This window comes from Prionailurus bengalensis, chromosome C1 (assembly GCF_016509475.1).
Source record: "Prionailurus bengalensis isolate Pbe53 chromosome C1, Fcat_Pben_1.1_paternal_pri, whole genome shotgun sequence".
Lineage (NCBI taxonomy): Eukaryota > Metazoa > Chordata > Mammalia > Carnivora > Felidae > Prionailurus > Prionailurus bengalensis.
The window spans coordinates 142,979,077-142,994,335 of record NC_057345.1 but is presented as its reverse complement, the minus strand read 5'-3'; positions in this window follow the sequence as shown (position 1 = coordinate 142,994,335).

Here is a 15,259-nt window from a genome sequence, read left to right as displayed (position 1 = left end):
AAATAAAGCAGGGCAAAGTGATGGAGATGGATGTGGCTGGTGGGTGCTGGCTCATACACTGTGGGAGGCTAGAGCTCTTTGAGCGGAGAGCTTAATGACGGGAGGAAGGGAACCCAGCGACTCTCTGGGGGAAGAATGTTCCAGGCAAGGGGCCACACAGCGGGTCTGAAGCCTGGAGCTCCCAGCAAGAAGGCCAAGGGATTGGAGCGCATTCAGTGCGGGAGAGGTGAGCCTGGGGGCACAGGCAGGAGGCAGAGGGAGGAGACAGGATTTCATTCCAAGGGTGAGGGCTTTTGTCCTGTGTCAGTTCTCAGAGCTGTAGTTCAGTCTGTGTGTGACCCGTGTCCTAAGTGGCAAGAAGGGAGAGATGGGACTTGGCTGGGAAGAGAAGAGGGATAGGCAGGCATGGTAGGGCTCCTTGGGGAGCTTGTAGGGTTCATGACTGAAGGAGGGAGGCTAGAAAGGGGATGCCTTCCAGTTCATCTCGTATTTTCAAACTCTGAACTCACAATGTAGAACAATGAGGAGAGAAACCCTGAATCCTCCAACCTTCCCTTTTTCCCGTGTATTTTCTCCTCAAGCGAGAACATAGAGATAATTGATGTCATTGCCTATGTTTTATCTCTTGGCTTACTTTTAAAATATTGGCAAAAGCCGAATCATTATGTGTTGTGCAGAAATTGTTGTCATATTATCTTCCAAAGTTGATATTTGATTAAAAAAAAAAAAAACCTTTGGAAAGCAAAAGAAAAGAAAAAGTCACTTGTTTTCTGGCCCTGGGTTTCTCCTGAGGGAGGGGGGGTGTGGCGTGGCTGTGGGGCTGGTACAAGTGGACATCTACTTTCCAGAAGGGGTACAGGCATGTCCACGTCCTCTAAAGCAAATAAAAGAACTAATAAAAAGTAAACTGATGGGGTGCCTGGGTGGCTCAGTCGGTTGAGCTTCTGACTTCAGCTGAGGTCATTATCTCACGGTTGGTGGGTTTGAGCCCTGCATCAGGCTCTGCGCTGACAGCTCGGAGCCTGGAGCCTGCTTTGCATTCTGTGTCTCCCTCTATCTCTCCCCACCCCCTCTCGCACTCTGTCTCTCTCTGTCTGTTGAAAATAAATAAATGTTTAAACAATTAAAAAAAGTAAACTGATAAATAAATAGGAAGAGCCAGGCTGGAGCTGGATTAATGAGTTTAAAGCAAAGAGCAAATACAAACAATCCACATTGCTTCTCCCCCAGCACCTTTCCCGGAAGTCTATTGAGGAGGAGCAGCTCCAGAGGTGAGTAGCTGCAGTAAGGAGGGGAACAGGAAGCAGACTGATGCCCAGTTCCAGAATTAGCCCCATAGTGTCCAATAGACTTGGATCAGAATTTACTCTCCACAAGTAATAGGGGCCTTCTGGCCATCCCCGAAAAGTCTGCCAGGGACACCAGCCCACACATCACACCTAATGCCCTTTCCAAGGTTATTGATGGGATCCCACTTCCTGACCCCAAACCTTCCAAACACATAATCTAGACCAACAGCATCTGACCCTGACGTGTATTCCTCAAAGGTTCCTCGCTAATCCCCTCTGTGTCTCCCTTCCAGCCTTCTTGCCTTGGTTTCTGCTTGAATAGGTCGGGCCCATCCCTCACACAGGGCCTTTGCATTTGTTGTGTCCTCTGCCTGGAAGGGGCTCCCTCAGACACTCTCCACTTTGGCCGAGGGTTGTGCTCCAATAATACCTCCTCACAGAGTTCCCGTGGCTCTCCCAGACAGCTTGACCTGCTGCCCTTCCCTCGCCTATTAGGATGTTAAGCTGTCTATGCTCTGTTGCCCTCTCTAGAATGTCAACTCGAGAGGAAAAACTTCATCTCTTTTAGACATTGTCATATCCATATTACAGTTCCTAGCACATAGTTGACACTTGATAAATATTTGCTGGGTGAATGCTTTGAGTTGAGGCAGAGTCCTGCTTGCTGGTCCATCCAGTGTCTGCTGTACAAGCTTGGTTCATGTGACTACGGATATCACTTGCATTGGTTATATTGCCTGGTTTTTGTTTTGTTTTGGTGTGTGTGTGTGTGTGTGTGTGTGTTCATGTATGCATTTGCATGTTAAGAATAGCTCTAATAAATTGCAACTTTTTTTAACTTTGGAAAATTGTAAAAATAGTCATGGTTGGAAGTTCAGGATCTCACTTGGCCAGAAAACAGAGGAAAACTATAGAAGTGCAGTCTCGAAGGCTTGTGCTAGTGCTCAGGGAGAGAAGCTGGCATTCCTTCCTGCTGTCTCACCCTGCTGGTACATAGAGGAAATGCTGTTTAGGACAGGCCTGGCTTCTGGGCAGTGCTGAGGACAGATCTCAAAGAGGGGTTCTACTGATCTGGTACTGATGGGAGCTGTGACATATTGGCTCAGATCTCTTCAGGGCCCTCATAACTCCCATGCAGCTCCAAGACCTTGTGGTTTCACTTGCATTGGGTTGGGAGTTGTTTGATTGTTTTGTTTTGTTTTTTTCTGGTTTCTCTGTTCATGTGAAGCGTTCAAAGGTCATGAAAGGACCTTAGGACCTCTGAGTTCTCATTGCCCGGTTTCTTCTTCCTTCCCTGGGGGGAATAGCCGATGCTGCATCAAATGACTGTAGGCAGTCTCAAAAGAAGGGTCATCACCTGTGTGTCATTCCTACAGCTCTCATTGAGGAGATCCTTTTGGTCTGGCTTGCATTCATAAGCAGTGGCATCATTTAGCATCTGCTAATCCAAACTTCACTAAGCACATGTATTTTTAATCTCTTAGGTCATTCAGTAACTATTTACTGGATGCCTGCTATAATGCATTAAAACAAAAAATCAAATTCTGCCTTGCTCTTCAAGAGCTGAATTCCAGTATGTAAAGGAGGGGGAAATGTAGCAATTCTGCAGTAAGCTATTACTGAGGTAACCACTGAGGTTCCAAAGGCCATGGTCAGGAAGTCTCTAGACAAGAATGTTTTTAAATGCTTAAAAAAAACACCTGTTGGGGTGCCTGGGTGGCTCAGTCAGGTAAGCATCTGACTCTTGATCTCAGCTCTGATCGTGACCTCAGGGTCGTGAGTTCAAGCCCAGCATGGGCTTCACGCTGGGTACGAAGCCTACTTAAACAAAACAAAACAAAAATCTGTTCTTTTTCGGTCTGTATGAAAGTTGATTTTAGGTGACTTGCCCCCAGTTTAAACCTGTCTGGTTAGCCCTCTGGCACAGTAGTGACATTTCTACTACTTGGCAGGTAGACAGGCCTGAGTGTTGATTTAGAGAAAGAAAGGACTTACAGTAACCAAGTTTCGCATCTAAAACACTTGCGCACCAAGGTATGCATCTAGACGAGTCAGAGTCCTCTAGATTTTCTGGTACCATGTTATTCAAACCGTATTAGGCAGTTAACATTCTGACCGTTGAACGTTAGGTATATTTACTGTGTTGTGGTCAGTTTAGACAGTGGCAGGAAATATTTTTCTTTTTGGCAGCAGATTGGAACGTGGCTGCCCTGAATACTTGGATTTTCTGGATCTTTTCTCAGGCAATATGGGAAACAGATGGTGAGCACATAGTCATTCTCTTTCCCATCTGATCATCTGGGCAACTACTGAGGTTGACCGGATGGCTCTACTGTTGAAGTCATGATGGTTCTCTGTTAGAAATAACTCGATTTGCATCTAAGGATAAATAACAAAATACAGCGTTTTCTGGTGAGATATAAATTGGACGTCTTTGAAGTTATACATTGTGAAGAATTTTAAATGTCCAGCATTTCGGAAAACACATAAACCTTCATGAGCTGATTTTTGTTTTACTATTCTTTTTCCTTTGGTTATTAATTTAATCTTTATATAACTGACATGTTTGATGGCTACATGACTATTTCCAACCAAACAGATGCATGTACAATAATCATTGTATTCGCCCAAGTGAAAAGGTCATAAGGTATCAAATTAAATGGTGTAGACACCAACATCAGAAATCTATACACTCCCCCACATAGTACATGTGCTTAATGTATGGAGAGGGAGAAACACTGTTTTACAGCTTATATCACCCAAATGTATACTTAACACTGAAGTGATACTCATTTTTAATTTTAAGGAGTTGTTTCCCAGGCAAATCAGTAAGGAGTGCCTTGTCTAGAACTTACTCTTAAAAAGACCCAAAGGCCAAGCGTGTAGCTCAGGTTAGGTAAATGCTGTGTGGTCATCTTGGTGTCCCAGGTCCCACAGTGTCCTTCAGGCCCATTTGCTGCTGCCCTGACTTCTCATACCTGGCACCTGGCACCTCCTCATACTTACTAAGTTGGAAAGTAGTTCAATATTTGAGGGCTGGAGGCTGGAAGTGGGCCAGCAGGTGGATCTTAGAGCTTCTTTGAGATTTATTTGCTCATTCAAACAAGCAATTATTGAGCAATTGCTGTGTTCTGAGTTACAGGTGAATACACACGACAGCTGTTCATACCCTAGTGAGGGGAGACACTGCAATGTGGGGGACCCTGTTCTCACAGATGCCTTGGGCCACCTAACAGAGGCTGTCAAAACAGAGGGAAAATGTAACCTTGCATAATCATTGCCTACAGATGCTGTAACAAAGTGGGTGCCTTAAAACTACAGACATTTATTGTCTCCCAGCTGTGGAGGCTGCAGGTCTGAAATCAAGGTGTCAGTAGGACCATGTTCCCTCTGAAACCTGTAGGGGAGAATCCTGGCTTGCTTTTTGTTTGCTGGCAAGCCTTGGCTTCATTGGCTTGTCGAGGCAGTGCTGGAATCTCCGCCTTTATCTCCACATGGTCATCATTTCCTTTGTGTCTGTCTCTTCTGTATGTCTCCTCTTCTTATGAGGACACCAGGCATACTGGATTGAGGGCCCACCCTATTCCATCACGACCTTCAAAAACCCTATTTCTGAATAAGGTCTCAGCTCCCGGGAGTTAGGACTTCCACCTGCCTTTTGGGGGGACATAATTCCACCCAAAACACTTTTTGAAAAAATAATATAAATTTTTTCATTTTGAAAAAAATAATATAAGGCTTCAGGAGACCCCATACCTAGCCTATTCCACTTCCTCTCTGGAAATTCCTGATCTATTAAGAAATCATTTTTAGGGGCGCCTGGGTGGCTCAGTCGGTTAAGCGTCCGACTTCGCTCAGGTCATGATCTCACAGTCCGTGAGTTCGAGCCCCGGGTCGGGCTCTGTGCTGACAGCTCAGAGCCTGGAGCCTGTTTCAGATTCTGTGTCTCCCTCTCTCTGACCCTCCCCTGTTCATGCTCTGTCTCTCCCTGTCTCAAAAATAAAAATAAAAAAACGTTAAATTGTTTAAAAAAAAAGAAAGAATTTTTAGAAAATGTCGTAGCAGGATTGACGACATTCTAAACATGGTGGGACACTAAATGTTTTCAATCGACAGGTTAATTTGTAACACAAAATAGTTTTAATATAATTATGTTATTCACAAGATGATGGAAGAATTTACTTAAACATCTTTATAGTGTATTCTGGGAAGTGGGATCCAAGTTTTAAGTTTCCTGATGCATGCCAGTTTATTTTAATCCCATCGGTTTATCTTGGTCAGCGATTATGTAACCTCACTAGACATAACTTCAGACGCCTACCCTTGAGGCTTTTTGTGAAAATGAGACTGGGCCACGAGGCCTGGGCTCCCCACAGATAGCATGCCCCCACTTTGGAAAGAAGCCATTTTTTAGTGAAGCGTGCCTAGATCCTTCCCATCTATCTGCTGAGCCACATTTGCTCTGGCATAGCTTTCCTCACACCCTCGTGCCCCTGACTCATGGCAGTGCCTGCTGTCTCCTGCCCTCTCCTTGTCTGCATCCTGCCCACTCTTCGCCAGAGGATGGACATGTTCTGTCGGGCCTGCAGGTGGCTGCTATTTGCAGCAGTGAGCTCTGCAGTCCACACTGTGCCGATCCGAGGTCGTAAGCCTCTTTGCTCTTGTTCAGTGACCCAGAGAAGACTCAAGGGCTTGAGACAGTTTTCCAAGTGCTGCAGGCACTCTCCTGAGACACCGTGATTGCTCCTATAATATATTGCCCACCTTCTGATGCAGAGGGATTGCTTTGCGTGATCACATTGCTATTGCCCCAGAGACATGATAGTAATAACTGAGAGTTATTGAACACTTACCAGGGCTTAGGCACTGTGCTCAACTGTCCACCTGAGTTGTCTCATCTAACCTACACAAAATCTTATGAGGCTGGTACAAATATCTAATTCATGTTACAGGCAAGGAATCCAAGGCACAAAGTAGGTAGGCTACTTTCTCGAGGTCACACTGTTGGTATCTTTGCAGAGCTGCTCACGTCAGGTGCTCTGACCCCAGGAACAAGACCGTTTACCACTCTAGCCACCTATGGAAGACAGTGGATAGATGACCAGTGAGTGGGTAGTTGGGTGGATGGACAACAGAGCAATAGATTGACCTCTGCACAGTGAGCACAGCTGGCCTGTCCTAGGCTATCTCAAGCCCTTCAGACAATGTCACCTACCTACGGTCACAAACATGCTCTTAGTGGGGAGCACACCAGGCTAAGAGTTTGGGCTCAGGGGTGACACTAACTGACTTTGAATCCCAGCTCCATCACTTCCAAGTTATGTAACCATGGGCAAGTTTTTTCCGTGTCTGTTTGCCTCTGTTTTCTCTTACATAAAAATAGGGAGAGCATCATGGTGACTTTCTCATGGAGTATTACAAGGATTAAATAAAATGACACCTGTTAAACACTGGGTTAGGGCCTGGCAGATAACAAATGCTCTCTGAATTCTGGCTAAAGTAACTATTACAATTACTTAACAATAATACCTTTTTGTCTTTTACTTTGAAGCTTTCAAAGCTTATTTAAAATGTTTTCTCATTTGAGGGGCACCTGGCTGGCTCAGTCAGAGGATCATGGGACTCTTGATCTTGGGGTCATGAGTTCAAGCCCCACATTAGGTGTAGAGATTACTTAAATAAATAAATGAACTTAAAAAAGAATGTTTTCTCATTTGAGTCTCAACCAGCCCTTTGGGATAGAGAAGGAAAGCATTTATCTCTGGTTTACAAAGAGTTTAGGTATATAAGAAATCCTAGAGCCTAAGATAGTAAATGCAGAAAGGGCTGGAAGCCACAAGGCCTGCCCGGGCCCTAAGGGGTAAGACTTCCCTGAGGAAAACTGTAAAAGTAAAGAAAAATCTGGCTTTGCTTCCTCCCTCCTCTCTTCACGGATGTAGTCCTAGTTACTTCAAGCTCTAGATTCCCTCCAAAATTTGATGTTGCCTCGAAGGGTTGTTCTTTACATGCCTATGCTTTGTTTAAAGAGGGTCACTTAATGGCCATTAAGACCCTAAGGAGCTGACCTGTGTTAGAAAGATTTCGGTCTTTGAGGGGATGAATGGGGGGGTTGGGAGTGGTGGGTTATAGCTAGTTTGGTGTCTCTGGGCTCCAGGAAAATTAGGCAAGCAGGAGCCTGTCATCACCAATGGCCTTGTATGCAGATGCTAAGGACCTCATATTTATGTTTAGATGGCAGGCTGCAATGGAAGCATCTGATGTGCTAAAGGGACACACTTGAGTTTTACACATACGAGCCCAGTGGCTGATGGGAAATAGGTGGAAGGCCTGCAGCAGGGAGGCTGCATTGATAATTTAGGTGAGAAATACTGATTGGAGTCAATGGAGGAGAAAAGAGGTTGCTGTGAGAGTGATTTATGAGGTGGCACTGAGAGTTTGAATGCACTGAATAAATGTGGAAGATGAATGGGAACTGGAGTAAGAGATTTTTACAGCCAAATGAGGGGTGGCAGGAAATACTTCCTACAACAGTAGTTCTCAAGCTATAGCATTCTCAAATTTTGCATAATACTTGGAAGGCTTTTGAAAATAGAGAGGCTAGTCCCCTACCCGAGAGAATCTGAGTCCAGAGGCTGGAGCAGGACCCCAAATTTACATTCCTAGCAAGTTCCCGGGTGATCCTAAGGCTGCTGGTCCTGGGACCACACTTTGAGAACCACTATCCTAGAGAATAGTATAGTTACAGGTTGATGTGACTTCTAGAAAAGATTTAGACATAGAGTAGCTGAGAAGATGGAGGAGAGAATTTTAGGTGGGCTGAACAGCATTAGTGAGGCAATAATACAAGACCGTGACTTGCCCACGAGAGTAGCCTCCTGAGAATCTACAGAAGCATGGCGGAGGTGAGACTTTCTTTTATAACCATGTCCCTTTGCAGTATTACATGTTTTTGAGAACTTGACTTCCTCATGTTGTGAAATGGCCATTGGATATAACAAGTCTTAGCATGGTTTTCCCAAATGCAGGCACCTGAGAATGATTTAAGTGAAAGTATTCTATTTAAGAGGTTCAGGCAACTCCAGTAGAGAAAGGCGCGTTATACAGGGAAGAGAAGGCATACCTATTAGGCCACAGATAAACTGGATTGGTACAAAGTACAAGCCTCAGAATTAACCCAACCAAGGTGGGAGGGAGGCAGCTGGCGTGTTTGTCCATCAATTCCTGTCATTATTGTCGGTGGTACCTGGTGATAGAGGTGCTGTGTCTGCGGCTTGCTGGGCCGTGCAGCTCTCCTTAGTCCTGAGGAAAAGAGCCTCGGGCACAGAGAAGCAGACGCAGCTTTAGAAGTGCTGGAATATATTCAAAGGGCTGAGGGAGAGACTGTATACCAATAGAGCAACACCTGGGCTAACCTCTAGCCAAATACCAGCAATGATCCCTGATAAGGCTCCTGGTCTGGGCCTGTCGGCAGCATGGCAAAGCAACAACCATTCTTGCGATTCTGCGTTCATTTGCATTTTGCGCATCTGATGAAAAAGAAGGTCAATAAAATGAATTGAGGTGGAGTAGGGAGAAGGATTCCTTTTGCTTTTCTAAGGATGCCAAGCAGTTAGCCTCCAAGAATAGTGCATTTTACAGTTCATATTCTTTACCCATTTTTTCCATGTGGGACTACTCTTTCTTTTAATGTTTATTTTTTATTTTTGAGAGAGACTGGGTGCGAGTGGGGGAGGGGCCAAGAGAGAGAGGGAGACACAGAATCCAAAGCAGGCTCCAGGCTCTGAGCTGTCGGCACAGAACCCGATGCGGGGCTCAAACTCGCAAACTGTGAGATCATGACCTGAGCCAAAGTTGGACGCTTAACCGACTGAGCCACCCAGGTGCCCCACATGTGGGACTACTCTTTACTTCTTCTTTATCTGTAGAAATATTCTCTGCTTATTCCAAGAAGTAGAAGTTGCAAACTCTAATAGGGTTAGGATTTTGTTTTGGGTATTCACCTGACATTAACACGTTACTAGTTTATCTGTTTACTACTATTACTTTTTCTTGAAAATGTCATGACTTGGGTAATTCTTTAACTGTTCTTCCCAGAAAATCCTATTTTCCTGGGCATCTAAACTAGATTTGCATTTTACTTTCAGATCCTCCCAGTCTCTGCAGCCTTGGATTCATTCTAAGATCAGCTGGAATGATATTCTTTTGGTCACCATTCAGAGGTGAGCAAAATTGCAGAGAAACTAAATGTTTCTGCTATTTGTTAAGCTCCTGAGGTGTCTGAATGAGGCATACCTATAACCAATCAAGAAGTGTACTAATCACATTGAAATGTTTTTTTTTAAATCACTTTTCATAAAAAGCAAAAGGAAACAGCAGTAGGAATTTTTTAGGTAAAAAGTCATTATTAACTCCAGTGACTCCTGGAGTAGCTCTAAGGTACATCAAAATGCCTCTTGGATATTTTCCTGTCCAGAGAAATAGCTCAGTAACTATTGGTTAGCTTTAAACTTTTTTTTTAATAAAAATCAGGACTATCATTTACATTTATTAAAAAACATATACCATTGGTTTATAATGTAATGTAATGGCTTAAATATAGTGTAAAATATTTTTTCTTGGAGGTCAAATTGGTTTTGTTTGAAAGTTACCCCATGTCAGTCTTCAGCTATAAAATCATCCTGAGACCCAAGATGTGGGACATCTATTTATGGAGAATTAGCTATGGTGCCTGTCACTCAGCAGCCCAGCAGGGCAGTAGAGAGGTCAAGGTCTAAAGTGAACCTCACACACAGGAAGATATTTCATGCCATGACGGAGCTGAAAGGGTCACACAGCTCACTCATTTTACAGATGAGGAAAATGAGTCCGAAAGCAGGGGAGTGATTTTCAAGAGTAACACATTTAGTTGTAAATTGAATGGCATGCAGGTCAGAGATAGAGAAGATGGTAAACAGACTCTCTGTTCCCAGCCTTGGGTGCCGATTTTTTTCTGTGCCCGTCCAAAGCATTTGGGTTTAGACTGAGGCAGATCTGGAGTTGCCACTGTGGACAAGTGGGATTCACAAACTGTATTTTATGCAATGAAATGCACTGATGTACTGATGATTGTTCTATGGTTAGGTAATTTTTAGACATGTAATATGAAACAAAAGAAGCCAGCAGGGTTCTTTTACTTTGAGGCTCCGTTTCTTGGAGCCATCACAACTGAATGTGCTTGCAAATCTCAGAGAAGGGTTATAGTGCTCTGCATTTCCCACATTTGTTGGCAATGGAACTCTCTTTTCATCAAACAAGTTGTGAGACTAATGATTCTCAAGAAATCAGATTGGGAAAAGCTGGTCCTAATTCCCTTGTTTACTTATGTGAAAAGAACGCTACATAGAAGCTTTATGGGACTAGGCTTCCATTTTGGAAAAAAACCGTCCTCAAGTTTAACCAGGGCCCAAAATGTGCCCACTCCAGGCATCTGTCTACTGAAATAATAATTACAAAAGATACCACTTTAAGCTTTGGTTTGCATGTGAGGTTATCTGTTTAATTCAAGGCCCATAGTGCCATCTTGACTCTCCCTAAGGTATATCTTAGGTCATTGGAGATGGTAGAATTGACCCAGTTTTTTGGTGACTTCCAAACCACTTACATTCAATAGGTCAGCTAGACTGTTCAGTCCATAATGAACCAGAATTTAACAATAGACCTGCGCCCCAGGGATCTTCCTGGCGCTAAACTGGACATGGAATCGACGGGGCAATTGTTGTCTATTTAGCTGCCCATATTTGCTATATTGTCGAACATTCCAACCTCTAATGTTTTTGGCTGGCCACAAAAATTTATTACTGAAAAACTCTCATTTTCACTTTCCTTCTTGGAGAACAATCTGTTCTGGCCTCAGTGACAATGACAGAAAGATGAGTTAGATATTAGTTCAAACTCCATCAAATAAGTTAGGCATTTCCAGACTGCTTATTACTCATGCAGAGCATTGAGAACTACTTAATCAATCAAAACAAGAACTATTTAATAAATCATTGTCTAAGGATGGCTTAGGTGGGTTGGCTTGTCCTATATGGGACCTCAGAAAATGCCACCTACTCGATACAGCCTTATCTTGCCAGCTAGAAGTGGTACAACAGTTTCCTCCCCAAGACCAGCACGTTTGAAAACTAATGAACATGGAAATGTATATTCCATTTAGAAAGTTGTCATCTAAGCTAGAGGAAACTTTTATGTTGTAAATTGTGCAACTGCCTCTATATTCGTATTTACACACACATGTATATATAAATAAATACATGTAATGAATAATTTTTTAACATTAGGCCTTATTTTTAACAATATAAGGACTTATATATTCAAACCAGTATTTGGGAAGTCTCTTTCCTGGGAAAGATACACACACATATGTATACACACATACGTATGCACACACACATGTACATATACATCTATAATTTGTGTGCAAGGAGACAATTGGAGGTACTTGTGCCTCACAAGTCACACAAGATAATCAGCTTTGCTAGTTTATCTTTATAGGTCATATTGGAAACTCCTTAGAAGTCAGCAGTTTAAGGCTGGCATTGTTTTGAGACCCATTCATTTGTGAAGTCAGGCTGGCAATGGGCAGCAGGTTGTAGATTCTAATAATTTACTCCATAGCAATTGGGTAACCGGAATAGTGGGCTCAAAGAACAATTTTGGATAAGACTGTGGAGAGGGGAGAATAGGAGCAAAACACAGAAAGCCCTTGTTTGTTCTCAGTTCAATGCAGAGATCAAGAGACGCGTTGCCTAGAAAAGTGAGGACTCTCCTGACAATGAAGCTTACTGAAGAGCTCACATAGAAAATAAACCTATGTCCAAGTCCTACAAGAAATCAGGGAAATGGCCCAGAAGGTAATTTAACATTTTAAATCTCCCTGTACCACGTTTATGTATTTTTCATGGGGTTTGACTTCAGTGAACATCAGTAGGAGGAGGTAGGAGTATTTGGAAGGATGAGTGGGCAACATTGGTGAAACTTACTGTGTTCGACATGGATTTGGGGAAGCAGGTAACACCCGGGTGGCTTCATAATTTGAGAAAGCTCTTATTTACAGCTATATATCCTGCTGAGTTACTGGATCTGCATGTTCCACAATTGAATATGCTTAATTTTACACTGTATAATGCATGTTTCTGATGTATTTCCATTTTGCTAATAGCTGATTGCCTTAAAGCTCTACACTATATAGAAGAGAGTAGCAACTTGAAAGGGTCAGTATATATCATTTTCTACTCCTTAGCTAGGCATTCAGTGTCATCCATAGCATAGCTTCTACCCTATAGTCTTCCATTACTTCTCTACATATATCTTACTCGGTCTAAACCAAATATGCCACACACTTTCCCACCTCTATGTGATTGTCCATACTATCTATAATCCTGGAAAGCTCTTCTTCCTGTAATGTCCAACTCTTAAAGTTCTTTCCAAAATTTTCTCAAAATGCTATGTCCTTGCTTGGGATTCAAGATGGCTGACTGAGCACCCACATTTATTTTCACCCTTCTCAAACTCCTAATGAATTTCATAAAAAAGTTAATAATAATAATAAATGATAAATCAGTAATAAAAAAGAAACTTGATAAGTAGCAGCTATTAGAAATTCTATACAAATCTCATTTACAGTGAAAATAAATGCTTTCATATACCTAGGAATACACTTGTACTGCTTGATGTACAAGATCTATATAAAGAAAACCTTAAACCTTTACTGATGGATGTAAACAAGAATCTCGATAGCAAGATTAAATTATGAAAGTGGTCGATTCTTGCAAAATAAATCCACAAATTCAATGCAATCATTAAAAAATAATCCAAGGATAATTTTTGTGAAACCTGATAAGCGAATTCTTAGTACTTCTAAAAAAACAAAAGTGTAAATAGCCAAGTGAATTTTAGAAGAATGAGGGTAGCTTGCCCTACAGATATAAAACATACTAAAGAGATATAATAATTAAAACAGCATGATACTGACTTAGGAAGAGTCAAATAGATTGGGGCATCTGGGTGGTTCCATTGGTTAAGCATCTGACTTCAGATCAGGTCATGATCTCACGGTTGTGAGTTTGAGCCCCACATCGGGCTCTGTGCTGTCAGCATAGAAATAAGTCAGTCAGAGAAAGACAAATACCAGATGATTTCACTCATATGTGGAATTTAAGGAACAAAACAAACAGGTAAGCCCCTCTCCCACTCTTAAATACAGAGAACAAACTGGTCGTTACTAGAGGGGAAGTGGATGGGGGCAGGGGGGAGAAATAGGTAAAGGGGGATCAAAAGTACATTTATTGTTGAGGTGCCTGGGTGGCTCAGTCGGTTGAGCTTCCGACTTCGGCTCAGGTCACAATCTCACGGTCCATGAGTTCGAGCCTCACATCAGGCTCTGTGCTGACAGCTCAGAGCCTGGAGCCTGCTTCAGATTCTGTGTCCTTCTCTCTCTCTGCCCTCCCCTGCTCATGCTCTCTCTTGCCCTCTCTCTCTCAAAAATGAATAAACATTAAAAAAAAATCTTTAAAAGAGTACACTTATTGTGATGAGCACTGAGTAATGCAGAGAATTGTTGAATCATTGTATTTTACACTTGTATGTTAATTATACTTCAATAAAAAAAGAAAAAAGTTAAAATTTATATCAAATATCAAAGACAAGAAGAGTGAAAACTCTCCTAAGGATAAAACATGAAGTGGGAGGACTTGCTTTTCCAGATATCAAGGCAGATCAGAAAGCTACAGAATTAATACAGTGTGGTATTGGTGCAGGGATAGACAAATAGATCCATGGACAAATAGACAAATAGACCAGTGGATAGGGTAGGGAGCCCAGAAAAAAACTCATACATATCTGGAAAAGATTGATAGCAGAGGAGGAATTTCACCCAGTGGGGAAACAATGGAATTTTTGATAAAAGTTGCTGGCACAATTGGCTATTGATATACAAAAAAATAAAATTAGATCTCTTGTTCATACCATATCCAAAAACATAAAATTTCCAGGGTGATTAAAGACTTAAATGTGAAAGGTAAACTCCAAGCTTAAAAAAATTTTTTTTTACATTTATTTATTTTTGAGAGACAGAGGGAGACAGAGCACAAGTAGGGGAGGGGCAGAGAGAGAAGGAGACACAGAATCCGAAGCAGGCTCCAGGCTCTGAGCTGTCAGCACAGAACCTGATGCGGGGCTCGAACCCATGGACCACAAGATCATGACCTGAGCCAAAGTCGGAAGCTCAACCAACTGAGCCACCCAGGTGCCCCAAACTCCAAGCTTTTAGAAGAGTATATAGGAACATATCTTCATGATCTTGGGGTAGAAGGATTTTTATTCTCCTAGTCATGAAGGAGAAAATTGATGAAGTTTACTACATGAAAATTAAGAACTCCTGTTCATCAAATTCCAGTATAAGAATAATAAAAAGACCAGCCACAGAGAGGAGGAAGATATTTGCAACACATATAACTATCAAAGGATTATTATCTAGAATAAAGAGCAATAGGCCAGCAACTGAGAAAAATGGGGGAGATTTAAACAGACACTTCTCAAAAAACACTAGAACACCCAAAAGTCTAATAAATGTGTGAAAAGAAGCTCAACTTTACTAGCAAGTCACAGAAATGCAAATTAAGACCATAAGATTATACTACTACGCACTTATCAGATAGACAAAATTTAGAAAGCTTTATCTCTTTTATCTCAAGGGGTAGGCAAGTTAGGAGCATACATGACTGTTGAGAACATAAATTGGTACCAATAGTGGAAAACAGGTAGTATTATTTATTAAAGTTGAAGATGAGCATATTCTTTGACCCATAATTTCCGGTCCTACTTACTGGTCCGCTTAGCTGCTCCTCTCATACTTACTCTGATCATTCAATTGTTTATGACCACCAGAGTCCATGTACAAGAGTGTTCAGTTTACCTAGTGTCTAGTTCTT